Below are 15175 nucleotides of genomic sequence, written 5' to 3'. Positions count from 1 at the left end.
TGAGCTGATCAATTAAATAGAAGACCATGCTTAAAACTACTTTGACTTCTTTGTATGGGATAGATTGGAGAGACTAGAGACTGGGAGGCCAATTAAGGGGTTGCAATTGTTTAGGTGATGAGGGCCTGAATGAAGGGTTTAGTTGGGTGATAGAATGGAGTTCAGGAGATTCTATGAAGGTAGAAATGTCTGAATTGGTAACTGATTGGGTTTCATGGAGGGAAAAGAGTGAGGATTTAAGGATGGTACTGAGGTTATGAACCAGAAAGGATGGAAGTGTTCTTTCCATTGAAATTGTGATGTGTGAAAGTGAGGAGTGTTGGAGTTTTGGGGAAAGGAGTTTAGTGTTAAGACTTATTGAATTTGTTATATCTGGTCTGAAACTGATGATCCAGTGTGGCGATCAGTTTCAGAAGAGGAAATTGAGGTTGGACATACAGATGTAGAAATTACAAGGTGTGTTAAATCCATCATGGAGAGGAGCAAATAAATGCACTTGGTGCTAGGATAGAAGGTCTTGGCAGTATTAAAGTTAGGGAGGTGTGATAAGGGATATGGAGCTAATGGAGAAATGGGCAAACAGGTAAAAACTAATAATGGTGTCATAAAAAACCCAGAGGGGAGAGAGTGCTAAACAGTATCTAATTTAGAGATTTCAAGACTATGAATCAACAATTAAGAGTGATTGGAGGCTGTAGCTTTAGTTAATGGATGAATTTGGGAGATTGAGGTAGACAACCTCAGTGGTAAGGACTTGGCTCTGGCTAATGTAGAGGTTGGATTTGAGCTCCCGCTTTCCAGACTGTAAGCCTTGTGCCACCTGGCTGCCTCAGATTGAGGAACGAGAGAAGATGAAGGCAGCAAACAAAGATATTGATCACTATCTAGGAATTTGGCTTACAAGAAAACGGGGGTTAAAGAGATCTAGATCAGATTCAGAGGGGATCCCAGTGGGACCTAGGGAAATGTATTGCTTTTGGGCATACGGTTTGGAGGTGTCTGTGTGGGGAAGATTCCTGGAGAGGAGCCACAACGAGCCGGCCTCGGCCCGGAGAATGTCAGATGAAGTACACGTGTGTGGAGACGAGTGGGAGGAGGAGGATCCCGAGGCTCCGTTTTCTCTGGTTAGAGGCGAGCTCCTCCGTGGGGGAGGAGTGGAGGGAGGAGGAGGCAGCAATCACAATTCAGAAGTAGCCTTTGGAACGGTGGTCTTGGCAGTCTGAGGGCTGCCTCGCTTCATTCCTGCCACTTAATACTTGTATGACCTTGGGGAAAGTCATAACCTCGGGGTCTCAGTTTTCTCTTCCTGACCTGGGCCTGAATTCCCACCACACCGGGGGAGCGCTCGGCCACCCGTATTTTGCATGTGTCCAAGAGGTCTGTCTTCCCTTTTATTTCCTCCTTTCCATCTCAGGTGCTAAGGCCTCTACGTTACAAATTGAAGGTCTCCAACATTACGGAAAGCTGCCGTCTCACCAAGCCCAGCCTGCTGTTGTGCTGGGCATCACGTACTCATTTCCCAGCCTGATTGCAAGGGCGGGGGCTCTACAGAGAGAGACTTGAGTGACATCTGCCACATCCATTCTTTGCGCCTCCGGCTTGCCTTGCGGCCAATAGTGGTTCAGTTTAGTGCAGCCGGTAGGCGGGCCTTACGGTACCGTTGTCAATCCGAGGCTGTTTAGCCATTGGGTTGGTCGAGAGTGGCTGAATGGTGTTCTTCAGGTCCAATGGGAGTGTGGCCGGGCAGCAGGCACGTGGGAGGGTCGGGAGTCCTTCGAGCTAGTCCAATGAGGAGGTGCGGCTTCCCTGGAGGCCCGGCCAATCCGTGCCCGAAATCCCTCCTAGCCCACCTCTTCGCTGGCCAAGGGGCAGGGCCTTGCCTTGTTGATCGGCGGAGCGGAGGGGGAGGGGCGGAGCTGTCAGCCGTGGCCAATGGGCGGGCGGGTGTGGGTGCTGGGGCCAATGGCGGCCGGGGCGGTGCGGGCCCATCGCGGATAGAGCTTCTGCTGCGGTGGGGTCGAGTGCTGGCCGAGCAAGCGAGTGAAGGGGCCCGGCCCGAGCTAAGGAGCCAGAGGCGGCTGGCCCAGCCACTTCGCGGCGGACTGACGAAGCTGACGCGCCGGGCAGCAACCCATCGGGTAAGGCCCGAGGGTGCTTTGCCTCGGCGGAGGGAGGCCCAAGCTGGAGCAGTCTATTCCCCCCCACCCCCCGCCCCGTTCACTCCGGGCCGAGGCCGCCCCCTCACACCCCCGGGGAGGCGACGCGAGGTGGCGGGTGTGCGGGGCCGAGCCGAGCCGGTCTAGAAAGGGCGAGCACGATGACGGGCCCAGTGGAGACAGAGAGAGCGCGGCCGGGCCGCGGGCCTGCGCCCTGCCGGGGCTGGGGCTGGAGAGCGAGCTCCGCCGCCCCGGTGCGTCCCGGGCCCGGCCTGGCTCCTCTCCCCTCCTCCATCGCGGCTCCTCCGCCGCCGCCCTCCCCCGCTCATTGTCTCCAGCGCCCCGCCTGGCCGCTCGGGTCCCCGCGCCGGGGCCGGGGCCGGGGCCGGGGCTGGGGCGGGGGAGTGGGGGCGGGGGCGGGGGCGGTGTCCCCTGTTCAGGCCCTGACCCGGCCGGGCTGGCGAGGGGCGGTTAGATGCGTTAACTGCCCCGGCCGGTGGGGGGCCCCCTCCCCCTCCCCCCTCCCCCTCTCTCCTTCCGATCCCCAACCCCTGTCTTCCCAGATCCGGGAAATAGTGTTTGGCAGGCTCCCCAGCCGCCCCCGGGCTCCGCGGCAGCCCCCGGCCCCGACGCCGCGCCGGGCGAGCTGCTTTCCGGGCAGGTCGCCCGCTCCGCCCGGGGGAGGCGGGGAACGCGCTCCGCTTGGAGGCTCGGAAGCCTGGTCGGCGGCGCCCGCCGGCTGTCACCCGGCCTGCGCCGGTCCGGCCCGGCCCGAGCAGGAGGAGGAGGAGGAGGAGGGGCTGGGACACAATGGGGACCGCGGTGTCCGGGGAGGGGGAGGGCGTCGCGCGTGGCCGGTGCGTTCTCTTTCTCTCTACTGAGCCCAAGGCGGGGTGCGGGAAATGGGAGTTGGGGCTTCGTTGGCCGGATTTTTGTTCGGGGCCGTTTTTTGTTTTGAGAGGGTGGAAATGCTGCGTTTGGGTAGAGGGTAGCAGCCCGGCACAAAAGACTACTCGGGTGACAATTGTGGGTGGTTCCAACACACCCTTGCAAATGAGGTGTTAATGATTTTTTTTAAAGCCCTACTACATTTGAAGAAGTAAGGCCTGGCTCAAAAACTGCGGGTCATGAAGGGGGCGTCACTAATGTCTGTAACCATCCTTGGGGGTACAGAAGTTGAGTCCTTGTGGGGGGTGGGAAGGGCTGATTTTGAAGCCACAAAATCCAGTCTTATTACTTTTGAATGTGGACAGACTAGGAAACTGATTGTGGAATTGATACATTCTTATAATAGTTATAATCTTAAGCAGTAGTTTCGGACTTTTCGTCTCTGGGACCAGCAACACAGCTCCCAATGGGATAGACAGAAAAGGTTAGCCAATGAGCCTAAATAGGAGAATTGGGCTGGTTATTTAAAAGTGGTTGTTTGGTTTGAGAATCACTGCATACTGGTTAAGTCTTTTTGAGATTAGGAAGCCCGAAGTTGTCAATCCTCTGTATTCCTGATAATTGATTTGAGTTGTTTTTTGGATAATCCATAGAGTCCTACTATGAGATTACACGAGGCAGATGAATTTTTCTTCCACGTTTTTCATTTTCGTTTATTGGAACTGAGCTAGGACATCCTGACAACCTAGTAAGGTGATGGATGCAAACTAGAAAAATTATTTTAAAATACCCTTAAATGTGTATTGAGTCATATGGTAAAATTACCATGTCAGGTTAAATTTTTTCGTAAAATAATTATACTAGGTAGAAATGCTGCTTATGCATTTAAAGAGACAGAAGATTATAATGAGAAAACACCCAGTCTGGAGCCCCAAGTCCTGGATTTTATTGCTCACTGTTCATGTGATCCTGTTTGTTTCCACATTTATATATAAAATGAAATATCTAACGTCCCTGAAATCTTCATATCTGTGATTTGGATTGGGCAGGATAGTAATAATTGACACATGCAGAGTTTAAGTTTAGCAAATCTCTTTAAAGGATATTATCTTATTTCATTATCCCCATTTCACAGATAAAGAAACTGAGGAGCAATGTTCTCAGGTTTCAAGAGAAAAATCATAGCTTTACTATTTCTTGGATTATACTTTAATGAATTACTGAGACTGAAAAGTTTATTAAATTATGATGATTTTTGAACTTATTCTCATAGTGTGTAAGGTTGTAAAAGTCTTTTTGTCTTGGTGTGGGATCTATCAGATCTGTGTTCTGAATACCCAGGATCACCTCCATGTCATAGTGAAAGTAGAAATTTAGTAAAAACTACATTTCTAAAAAATAAAATCAGCCAGAAGAGCAATCTTACTTCAAACAATTGAATATTTGTCAAGGTAGGTTAAAAAAAAAAACCCACCAGATTAGTTTGAAAGGAAACAAATAGAATAAAAGGAATGGCTGCAGAGACTTCCATAAAATTTAAGAATTATTAACCTTTTTTGTACCTCCCTGGAAATCTGGGGAAACTACTCCCTTTGTAGGATAATGTTTTTTATTGCATAAAATAAAATATATCCTATATAAAGGAAACCAGTTATATTGAAATAGTTACTAAAATAGTTTTAAGAACAAGTTTATGAACCCAAGTTTAAGAAATCCTTTGTTTTCCAATTACATAGGATTACAGGATCCTTCTTTTTTGTATCATTTGGAAATAGGAATTTAGCTTACCTGACTACATTTAAATCAATCAGAATCCAAGCCTACTTTTTTCCTCCATAATAGTGTGTGGTCCATTTCTTTTATATTCTGGCTTTTCGTCCTTGAGCAAACCTGGTATCTTGGACTTGTCCCACCAAGTTTGAGGAAGGGCCACTTTATTGAAGTTATGGTTTGTTTCTATAGTCAAAGCAACAAATAGCTGTCCTGGTCTGGATGTAAAAGGACTGCTTAGGACTGTCCTGCTCTATACTTTAAGGTCCCTACTCTAGCCTACTTCCTCTCCAGTTCTTTATTTTATAGTAGACTTTATCAGTGGCTGCATGTTAACTCTTGAGTTTTTATCCTTACTGATAGTATCTAATAGAAAAGTTGTCCCTTTTTAAAAATGAAAATGGATTGTCAGATACACACCTATATGTGTGTGTGTATGTGTATGTGTATATATATATATATACATACACTATCTGGTTTCTCCTCTCTACTCACTGTAGACTGAAATCGGTAGCACCATTTTTAAACTTGATCAGAGTTATATAATTCAATAATTCAGTGTTTTAAGTATCTGCAAACTTGATTTTATACCTCTACTTCCTCTCTGCCTCTACTGCATCTTTCAGTAGAGCTGCTTCCAGATAGCCAAATAGATGACATTGCCTACTTTATAGGTTAGGGTGATGAAGAAGCCTAAAGGTCTTGGGTAAATGGACAAAAGAAATGTCCTTCAATGAATTACTTGCCCATTAGACAGCTTAGTTCTTAATCTTTTTTTTATTTAATTTTTTTTTTTATTTTAATAACTTTTAATTGACAGAACCTATGCCAGGGTAATTTTTTTTTACAACATTATCCCTTGCACTCACTTCTGTTCCGATTTTTCCCCTCCCTCTCCCCTCCACCCCCTCCCCTAGATGGCAAACACTCCTATATATGTTGAATATGTTGTAGTATATCCTTTAGTTCTTAATCTTTAGAGCTGTTTGTTTTCAGTAGCAAAAGTAATAATTTAGGATCCTTAGTCTTTAACTCTCTTCTTAATTTAATACTTTTGATTTCCCTACTCCGTGACCCAAATTTCCTTGGCTTCTTTAATACTTATCTTCCACGATTCTCCTTTTACACATCTTTTTATTTTCTTTCTCCTTTCCCCACATCATTCAGGACCCAATTCTTTGCATGGTTTCTAAGGCTTGTACTTGTTACACCTTTTCATGTACTTCATTAGGGGCACCTATGACCGCTTGCCTTCCACTATCATTTCTGTTGATCTGCTTCCAACTTCCAACTTCGTACACCTAGCTCACAACATTTAGAATCGGATTAAAATGTAATTGAGGAATATTTGACAAAGATAAAATTACATTTTTAAGCTGTCAGTATTTGACTTGCACAGATCTTTATGTAGTTTAGTAGCTCCCTGTCTGTTACAAGAACTTGTTGTCCTTGTATCCTATTTTTCCACTTGCCTAATGGAACAGTTCCTTTTGAATATTCTGCCCTCCCTCTCCAAATCTGCACATCCGATACATGATCAACATTTCCACCAACATCATCTCTTCATGGGTTCTCTGCCTATATCACCTTTTCTGTTTTTAATGGTGTGTCTAGGTAAAAGTGCTCTTTGGCTAGCCTGGGGTCCCTGGACCCCCCTTAATCAAGGGGGTCTGTGAACTTGGATGGGGGAAAATTACATCTTTCTTTCAATATAATTACCTTTGTAATTTTGTATTTTATTTTATGCATTTAAAATTATTTGAGAAAGGGTCTGTAGACTTCACAAGATCCCCAGTGGTCTTTGATTCACCCTCCCAAAAATGTTTAAGAAAACTTTGATCTAATTTGTCACCAAGTTCAATGGTTTTTTCCTTGGAGTATGATCTTTGTTTTTGTGGAATATCTTTTTTTTTTTTTTTTTTTTTTTTGGTTTTTATTTAATAGCCTTTTATTTACAGGATATATGCATGGGTAACTTTACAGCATTGACAATTGCCAAACCTCTTGTTCCAATTTTTTATCTCTTACCCCCCCCACCCCCTCCCCTAGATGGCAGGATGACCAGTAGATGTTAAATATATTAAAATATAAATTAGATACACAATAAGTATACATGACCAAACCGTTATTTTGCTGTACAAAAAGAATCAGACTCTGAAATATTGTACAATTAGCTTGTGAAGGAAATCAAAAATGCAGGTGGGCATAAATATAGGGATTGGGAATTCAATGTAATGGTTTTTAGTCATCTCCCAGAGTTCTTTTTCTGGGCATAGCTAGTTCAGTTCATTACTGCTCCATTAGAAATGATTTGGTTGATCTCGTTGCTGAGGATGGCCTGGTCCATCAGAACTGGTCATCATATAGTATTGTTGTTGAAGTATATAATGATCTCCTGGTCCTGCTCATTTCACTCAGCATCAGTTCGTGTAAGTCTCTCCAGGCCTTTCTGAAATCATCCTGTTGGTCATTTCTTACAGAACAGTAATATTCCATAATATTCATATACCACAATTTATTCAGCCATTCTCCAACTGGACATCCATTCAGTTTCCAGTTTTTAGCCACTACAAAAAGGGCTGTTTGTGGAATATCTTAATCATAGAACTTTATCCTTAGAAGGGATCTAAGAAGTCATCTGGTTTAATTCTTCATGGAATCCTCTCTTTACCATATCTCTAACAAGTGATCTTCCAGTCTTCATTTGCAGCTTCTAATTCTGTTACTGCTAATTACCACTGTTATATCTTTTCCTTGACATCTCCTTCTCTCTTTCCCCTCCCCTCCAACTCCCCCACAGCTACACATCCCTGGTTCTTCCTATGGAATGATTTCAAGTACTTTCTAATGTTGGTTGATTCCCTTTGGACCGATATGATGTTATTAGAGTAGAGGACAGTAAGACTTCCCCATTCTGGGAACTAGGATTATAAGATTACTGATTTAGAGCTGAAAGGAATTTTTAGAAGCTATTTAGTCCGTCCTCATTCTATGGATCAGAAAGACACTTAAGATATGCTGGGGTTAAGTGATTTATGCAAAGTCAAATAACTATTAATATGTCCTAAGATTGTTTTATCTTTTCTTTTGGGGTCTGTCATCTCATTTTACATATTGTGATTTTTCACCTAAACCCTTTGAACCTTTTACCTAAGGATTGTGGTCTAGACACGCATTTGTACTTGAGATGAACAAATCTGATTTTATTAAATTTTATTAAGTATTCCTACTATGTATAAAAACACTTTGTTTAGGTATTGGGGGAAGGTTCAAAACTTATATAAAGCCCTCAAGAATTTATAACCTGTCAATCTTTTATTATTATTATTATAGCTTTTTATTTACAAGATATATGCATGGGTAATTTTTCAGCATTGACAATTGCAAAACCTTTTGTTACGATTTTTCCCTTCCCTCTCCCCACCGCCTCCCCCAGATGGTGGAGGTTGACCATTACATGTTATATATGTTAAAGTTTATGTTAAATACAATATATGTATACATGTCCATACAGTTATTTTGCTGTACAAAAAGAATTGGACTTTGAAATAGTGTACAATTAGCCTGTGAAGGAAATCAAAAAAGGAAGAAAAGGTGGACAAAAATAGAGGGCTTGGTAATTCTATTTAGTGATTCATATTCATTTCCTTCTTTCACTGGGTGTAGCTGGTTCAATTCATTACTTCTCTATTGGAACTGATTTTGGTTCATCTCATGGTTGAAGGAGGGCCATATCTATCAGAATTGATCATTATATAGTATTGTTGTTGAAGTATATAATGATCTCCTGGTCCTGCTCATTTCACTCAGCATCAGTTCATGTAAGTCTCTCCAGGCCTTTCTGAAATCATCTTGTTGGTCATTTTTTATAGAACAATAATATTCCATAACATTCATATACTACAATTTATTCAGCCATTCTCCAGTTGATGGGCATCCACTCAATTTCCAGTTTCTGACCACTACAAAGAGGGCTGCCACAAACATTTTTGCATATAGGTCCCTTTCCTTTCTTTAAGATCTCTTTGGGATATAAGCCCAGTAGTAGTAGCACTGCTGGATCAAAGGGTATGCACAGTTTGATAACTTTTTGGGCATAGTTCCAAATTGCTCTCCAGAATGGCTGGATGTATTAACAATTCCAGCAACAATGTATCAGTGTCCCAGTTTTCCCACATCCCTTCCAACATTCCTCATTATCTTTCCCTGTCATTCTAGCCAATTTTGACAGGTGTCTATAGTTTCTTTGTCTGAGAATTATCTGTTCATATCCTTTGATTATTTATCAATTGGAGAATGGCTTGATTTCTTGTAAATTAGAGACAATTCTCTATATGTTTTGGAAATGAGGCCTTTATCAGAACCTTTGACTGTAAAAATGTTTTCCCAGTTTGTTTCCCTTCTAATCTTGCCTGCATTAGTTTTGTTTGTACAAAAAACTTTTCAATTTGATGTAATCAAAATTTTCTATTTTGTGATCAATAATGATCTCTAGTTCTTCTTTGGTCATAAATTCCTTCCTCTTCCACAGGTCTGAGAGGTAAACTATCCTATGTTCTTATTTATTTATAATATCATTCTTTATGCCTAGGTCATGAACTCATTTTGACCTTATCTTGGTGTACAGTGTTAAGTGTGGGTCTATGCCTAGTTTCTGCCATACTAATTTCCAATTTTCCCAGCAATTTTTGTCAAACAGTGAGTTCTTATCCGAAAAGCTGGGGTCTTTGGATTTGTCAAACACTAGATTATTAAAGTTATTGACTATTTTGTCCTTTGAACCTAACAACTAGTCTATTTCTTAGCCAATACCAATGATTTTGATAACCGCTGCTTTATAATATAATTTTAGATCTGTTACAGCCAGGCCATCTTCATTTGATTTTTTTTTTTTTCATTAGTTCCCTTGAAATTCTTGACCTTTTGTTTTTCCATATGAACTTTCTTTTTATTTTTTTCTAGGTCATTAAAATAGTTTTTTGGAAGTCTGATTGGTATAGCGCTAAATTAATAGATTAGTTTAGGTAGTATTGTCATCTTTATTTTATTTGTTCACCCTATCCAAGAGCATTTAATGTTTTTCCATTTGGTTAGATCTGACTTTATTTGTGTGGAAAGTGTTTGTTAGTTTTGCTCATATAGTTTCTGATTTTCTCTTGGCAGATAGATTCCTAAATATTTTATACTATCAGTAGTTACTTTAAATGGAATTTCTCTTTGTATCTCTAACTTTGGATATTTTTGTGATATATAACAATACTGATGACTTATGGGGGTTTATCTTGTATCTAACCTGTCAATCTTTAAGTATTAAGTGCTTATAGGTAGCAACACAGGTACCTCTAATACAGAATAAAGCTTCAGAGTTACAAAACAGAATATGGAATAAGGTCTCAAGGAATGCCATTATCTATTTAGGGGATCAGAGAAAACTTCTTGAAGGAAGCTTTTGTTTCATTTGGACTTAAAAGTATGGATGCCATTTCAATGAATGAAGATGGGGAAAATCAACATTCCAAGCATAAAAAATAAATCTGAGTAAAGACATGGAATTTGAGACTAAAGTGTACTTGAGGGGCAAAGCACTGTCCAGTTTGAATGGAGTATATTATACTTGGGTATAAGGCTGAAAAACAGTAGTTTGGTCACTAAAAATTTAAAAATTAGAAAAGGCAATTTGGACATTATTATAGTATAGTCAATGGAGTCACAGATTCAAAGGTTTCAAATGGAAAAGGATCTTAGAGAAAATAGGTCTCTCCTTTTTGTCTCTTTCTGGATTCCTTAAAGCCTTTGAAGATTTTTGAGTACCATACTTAGAGTAGATGGCCAGACTAGGTGGTATACATAAGAAAGAGTATTCCATTACAGATCAGTTCACACATCCTACTTAATGCAAGACACCTTTTCAGATCATGCCTCATTCTGTCTGGAATTTTTACACTCCCCATTTCTTCTTCTTCTTTTCCTTTTTTTTTTTTTGCTGAGGCAATTAGGGTTAAGTGACTTGCCCAGGGTCACACAGCTAGGAAGTGTTAAGTGTCTGAGACCAGATTTGAACTCGGATCCTCCTGACTTAAGGGTTGATGCTCTGTCCACTGCACCACCTAGCTGTCCTCACTCCCATTTATTCTTTGTGGATATGTCTTGTATGTATGTATGTGGTTTATTGTAGATTGTTTGTTCCATGTTAACTAGAACTCCTTGAAGGCAGGTACTATTCTTGCCTTTCTTTTTATTTCCACTTAGCACAGTAACTGATACATAGTGAAAGCACTTAATAAATGTGGAGAAAGAATCTTTGAGATTGTATAAGTTCATAAGAACTAATTTTAGTAGTCTGCGTTGGGGTTGGGGTAATAATGGCCTAAATAAGAATTGTGGTTGTGGGAATAGAGAGGAAGAGAGTATATACAAGGGATGTTTTGGGAAAAGAAAGAACAGAACCTTCTAACTTCCTCTTTATCTTTTGCATGAAATCAGATAACTAACCCTCAGGTTACATTAGGGAGAATGGAGGTACCACAGATCTGAATGAATGAAACATTACTTATAAATAGAAGTAATTGGGAGAAGAAAGTAAAACCAGAATTCTTAGCAGGTTTAGAGGGGGAAATGAGCTTAATCTTAGGATGTTAACTTTGGGTGGGACACCTTGGACTTTCCTCAGAAAGTTGAATTTATGCAGTAGATTTAACATCAGTAGATGAAATATAAGTATGGGAAATTAACTTTATCCCCATTCAATACAGTTTCACCTCATTAGATTTGGTACGTTATTCAATCCACTTTGATCTTTTTGGATCCTCATTTTTGTCACTCAGGATGAGATCAGTTGTGCATAACTCAGAATACTTGTGAGGAACAATTAAAATGATTTATGTAAAGATATTTGTAAACCTTAAAATATTATATAAATGTGCTGATATATATTGATGTTAGTAGTATTGAAGGGATTCAATGTATTTTCTATCTTTCCAGCATCATGTAAGATTACCAACTTCAAAACAATTTCATTAAGAAATACTTGCCATTTTGGAAGTTACAAGCTCAAGAAACCAATCTCAACTATGTCTTCTTTAAAATTTGAAAAATAATGCTTTAAAATGTCTTTTTATTCGCATAATTGATTTTTTTAAAATGTTGAATAGAGTAGGGCAAAGGACAGATCCTTGGGCAAATTCATCAAAGATATTTAGATTGTCATTAACATATTAACCCCCCTACTCTTTGTGGTTTAGTCATTCATCCACTTAAGTTGCACTGTCTTCCAATCTTTGCCTTTTCATCACATTCTCGAGCCATGCTACAAATGACATTGTCAAATGCTACTTAGTACTTCTGTGGCCTTTTGGACATCATGGTGTAGTAGATTCAGTGGATTCAGTAACACTAGTTCAAATTCTCCTTTTGACACCTAGTTTTATGACATAGGCATTTAACCTTACTGAGTCTGTCCCTTATATTAAATGGGAATAATTATGAGTAGAACTTATCTGAGTTGTTGAGATTCAAATGTGATAATATATGACATTTTAAATTGATACATTAATGTTGTTACTATGACCTTGTGACAGTTCAATTCATTTGTAAAATGAGGTCAGAGGTGATGATTTCTTTTTTTAATAATCTTTTTAACCAGTAAAAACCCATCTTCTCTTCCCAATTCTCTCTCTGAGAAGACAAATTCTCACTTACAGACAGGTATAATTAAAGCAAAACAAATGACCAAAAATAAGTTTTATATTCAACTTTTTGAGTCTTGTCTATCAGGTGGTCTATTTCATATGGAATTTGTTTCATTGGAATTATACTTAATCATCATTCTGATCCGGATTTCTTAATCTTTCAGAGATTTTTTTATTTGTAATATCATTGCATTTAGATAAATTGTTCTGCTTACTTCATCTAGGTCTTCCGTAGATTTCTCTGAAAACAAATCTTCATTATCTCTTAAAAGATGATAGTATCCTCTCTACCTATTCCAAAACATGTTCCATCATTCCCCAATTGTTAGGTTCTCTTTCAGTTTCCAATTTTTTGCCACCACAAAAAGAGCTATATATTATCTGTAAATCCTTATAGTTTGTTTTATTTTATCATTAACCCCTCCCTTAACCTATCTTCCCTCAAATTTTCCCATTTTCTTCTTCCTTTTCCGTCTATTTTCCTTTTGAGTGAAATGAATTTCTGTAGCCACATTTGTGTATTTTCTTCCCTTCTTTGACCAATTCCATTGAGAAAGATGTTCAAGTTATCAGCCATTCCTTCAGTTTCTCCTACTTTATATAGACTTCTACTTCTACATGCCAATTGTGTAAAATAATTTCCCCTAATCTTCCTCTCCTTCCTCTCCCCTATTCCTTTTCCACTCCTTTCCATTAAAAAAGAAAAAAAAGATCTTTGACATAACAAAACCTTCCTGTATAATTAAACTACTTCTGTGATTCCTGAATATTAGATTGGGGACTGGGGAAGAAGGGAACACCTGTATTCCCTTAGTAAAATGTAAGCAGTTTGTCCTTATTTTAGTCCCATACTTTTTTGAAATTTGTTTATTTGTTTATATTTACCTTTTTTATGTTTTTTTTAATTAAAACTTTATTTTCAAAACATATTCATGGGTTAATTTTTCAACATTAACCCTTGCAAAACTTTGTATTCCAATTTTCTCCTCCCTCCTTCTTTCACCTCCCCTAGATGGCAAGTAATCCAATATATGTTAAACATGGTAGAAATATATATTAAACCTAATATATGCATACATAGTTATACAACTATTTTGCTGCATGAGAAAACTCAAACAGGAAAAAAAGATTAGAAAGAAAATAAGACGTTGGCAAACAATAACAAAAAGAGTAAAAATGCTGTTGTGAACCACACTCAGTTCCCACAGTACTCTCTCTGGTGGAAGAAGAGAGCCACCTCCAAAACAAGATCATTGGAACAGGTCTGAATTATCTCATTGTAGAGACCCACATCCATCAGAATTGATCCGTTGTATAGTCTTGTTGCTGTGTATGATGATCTTCTGGTTCTGCTCATTTCATTTAGCATCAGTTCACATAAGTCTCTCCAGGCCTTTCTGAAATCATCCTGATGGTTATTTCTTACAGAACAATAATATTCCATAACATTCATATACCATAATTTTATTCAGCCATTCCCCAGCTGATGGGCATCTACTCAGTTTCTAGTTCCTTGCCACTAAAAAGAGGGCTGCCACAAACATTTTTGCATATGTGAATCTCTTTCCCTCCTTTAAGATCTCTTTGGGATATAAGTCCAGTAGGAACACTGCTGAGTCAAAGGGTAGCACAGTTTTGATAATTCTTTGGGCATAATTCCAGATTGCTCTCCAGAATGGTTGGATCCGTTCACAGTTCCACCAACAATGTATTAGTGTTCCAGTTTTCCCACATCCTTTCCAGTGTTCATCATTATCTTTTCCTGTTAGCCAATCTGAGAGGTGTGTAGTGATATCTCAAAGTTGTCTTAATTTACATTTCTTTGATCAATAGTGATTTAGAACACCTTTATGTTTCTTTTGACTCTTATGTTGACACTTCAGAATTTCTCTGTAGCTCTGGTCTTTTCATCAGGAGAACTTGGAATTTCTTCATAGAAGTTCATCTTCCCCCTTCTCTCCCCACACATAGTTTTTATTCATTGTGTTGCTGGATAAATTGTTCTTGATTGTAACCCTGTTTCTTTTGCCTCCTTGAGTATTATATTCTATTCAAGGTCTCAGTACCTTTACAATGGAGGCTGCTTAAATCATGTGTGACTCTAACTGAAGCTTTTCAGTACTTGAATTCTTTCTTTTTGGCTGTTTGCAGTATTTTTTCTTTGACCTCAAAATTCTGGATTTTGGCCAAAATATTACTGAAGTTTTCATTTTGAAGTTTCTGGAGGTGACCTGTAGCTTCTATTTTTTTTTTTTTTTTATTGTGGTGTGTTATGGGCCAGAATTCTGTACTTGTAACAAGGATTCTTACAAGGTGTTAAGTCAGTGGAATTGATAAGACAATGGTTATCTAGTTTAGCATGGTGATTAATAGTTCTCTAGTTCAGTATGATTGATTTAATCTTACAACAAATAATGGTTTCCTAGTGATATAATAATTGGTTTATATTTGGTACACTGCATATAAGCTGGGACAAATTCAGCCAGACAGATTCATTTCATCTCCCACCTTTTTGGTGGCTGGAGGCTGGAGCACAAACCTGGGACTGAGACAGACTTCAAGACAGAGATCATCGTGGTGGTCCTCCTGTCTCACTCACAGATACCAAGACACATTCCGGAGGACCTCAAGAAAGCTAGCTCAGGCCCCAGAAAAGGAGACAGATTGAAGGAA

The 15175-nt window shown here is 39.8% G+C and overlaps 1 protein-coding gene across 3 annotated transcripts in view; it reads left to right on the top strand.

Annotated features, from left to right (window-relative positions):
- Positions 1–1787: 1787 nt before the first annotated feature.
- Positions 1788–15175, top strand: part of KDM4B (lysine demethylase 4B) — a 264403-nt gene continuing 251015 nt past the window's right edge. For 2 of the 3 annotated variants that reach the window (XM_031947802.1, XM_031947801.1), the window contains exon 1: positions 1954–2138. The gene's annotated coding sequence lies outside the window, so the exon portion shown is untranslated. Of the gene's footprint in view, positions 2139–15175 lie in introns of all 3 variants that reach the window. The other variant, XM_031947800.1, reaches the window with a different exon arrangement.

This window comes from Sarcophilus harrisii, chromosome 1 (genome assembly GCF_902635505.1).
Source record: "Sarcophilus harrisii chromosome 1, mSarHar1.11, whole genome shotgun sequence".
Taxonomy (NCBI): Eukaryota; Metazoa; Chordata; class Mammalia; order Dasyuromorphia; family Dasyuridae; genus Sarcophilus; species Sarcophilus harrisii.
Note: the sequence above shows the minus strand (reverse complement) of the source record. Positions and strands in the feature narration are given on the sequence as shown.